At 51.4% G+C, this 1,820-nt stretch overlaps 1 pseudogene; it reads right to left on the bottom strand.

Moving 5' to 3' along the window:
- Positions 1-972: 972 nt before the first annotated feature.
- On the bottom strand, positions 973-1,495 carry LOC102257455 (annotated as a pseudogene).
- Positions 1,496-1,820: the final 325 nt, after the last annotated feature.

Here is a 1,820-nt window from a genome sequence, read left to right as displayed (position 1 = left end):
CTGATTTAGAGAAATATGTGACCTTGCCATGTGCCCAATGGAGGGGAGGAGTCTTCAACCACCTGAAAGCCAGAAGCCAGCTTTACTCCAGACGTCAGGCCTCCTCTGTCCCTCCCAGCCACTCGGGCCTGTCACGCGAGGGGCTCTCCCTGCAGCCCGGGGCTCAATGCCCCCGGTGGTCCCTCTGCAGCCTTGAAGATGACAACATGACAAACCAGGTGAGGAGACCCCTGAATGCACACAACACAGTCAGAGGTCTGGCGGGTAAAAGGATGGTGGCAGGACTTGCCAACGTGAGATACCACACAGAGTATTGGGAACACAAAAAACGCACATTGTGAGTTTAGATTATGCAAATAAAACTTAAAGTGGCATCCTCAATTCTCTATTTGTCCAGCAACACGAAGCCAGTCAACACGAAGCCCAGACAAGCTCTCCCTGCAGCCCGGGGCTCAATGCCCCCGGTGGTCCCTCTGCAGCCTTGAAGATGACAACATGACAAACCAGGTGAGGAGACCCCTGAATGCACACAGCACAGTCAGAGGTCTGGCGGGTAAAAGGATGGTGGCGGGACTTGCCAACATGAGATACCACACAGAGTATTGGGTACACAAAAAAACGCACATTGTGAGTTTAGATTACGCAAATAAAACTTAAAGTGGCGTCCTCAATTCTCTATTTGTCCAGCAACAATGGACCTGCGATCGCATTCACATCAAATCTCAGGTTCCAAAGCCAGTCAACACGAAGCCCAGACACTGCGCTGTGGAAGGGCTCTGCCCACGTGACCAAACCTCTGCCCTTCCCTCCCTGGCCAGTCCAGGATCAATGAAGCAAACACGACCAAAGGAAAAAAGAATCAGCCACTGTACTCAGCACCATCAGCTGCAAAGACAGAAGTAGCCGGGGCATCACTTGCAAGAGAAAGCCAAGCTGCAGTTTCAATATTCTCATTTCACAGTGTCGACGTTCCTAGCCCCACGGAGAGGCTGGTGACACTGAGGACAGGGCTGCTGCAATGACCATTCCACGCCGGGGCCGGGGAGTGTGGCGGGAGGCCGACTCGGTGGCTGCCCGCTGCTCAGAGGCACAGCGGACTCTCTCTGCAGTTTCTTCAGATCCTTCCTGCTTACTGTTGGCGTCCTTGGCACTTTTGTTTTTGACTCTGTCTTTGTCCAATTTCAAAAATTCATCAAGAGTTAATTCTTCAAACTGCTTCCCGACAGAAAGGAGAGCACAGATGTGAATGCTTTGTATGCTTTTGGGTCGCCACCTGGCTCCCAGCCATCCAGCTCCTGGAAGCAGAAGAAACGCTGGGCCACGCCGGGCTCGTTCTCAGTGGACAGTGGATGAAGCTGCAGGGGGTGCAGTCACAGCCCCCCAGAAGGGCCAGTTCTCGAATGGTAGGGACGCGGTGGTCCTTGAGGTAGAGCTGCCAGGCCACAGGCAACCCCGGGGCACCCATTCCACCACCGCCAGGAGCAGAGCCCTGATTCACATCCTGCCACCTGTGTTGTTTTCTTTTTCAGAAAGAGGAACCTGAGCCCTCCTGGTTTGGCTCAGTGGATAGAGTGTCAGCCTGCAGACTGTAAGGGTCCCCGGTTCGATTTTGGGCAAAAGCACATGCCTGGGTTGCGATCAATCATTCTTTCTCATCAATGATGTTTCTATCTCTCTCTCCCTCTCCCTTCCTCTCTGAAATCAATAAAAATATTTTTTTAAATAATAATAATTTTAAAAAAGAAAGAGGAAACTGAGCTTTTGAGAGGTTAAGTAATTTGCTCAAAACCTCACAGTTAATAAATGGGGAGGGTTTTTAT

This window comes from Myotis brandtii, unplaced genomic scaffold, assembly GCF_000412655.1.
Source record: "Myotis brandtii unplaced genomic scaffold, ASM41265v1 scaffold575, whole genome shotgun sequence".
Lineage (NCBI taxonomy): Eukaryota > Metazoa > Chordata > Mammalia > Chiroptera > Vespertilionidae > Myotis > Myotis brandtii.
This window is presented reverse-complemented; position numbering and strand designations above follow the sequence as displayed.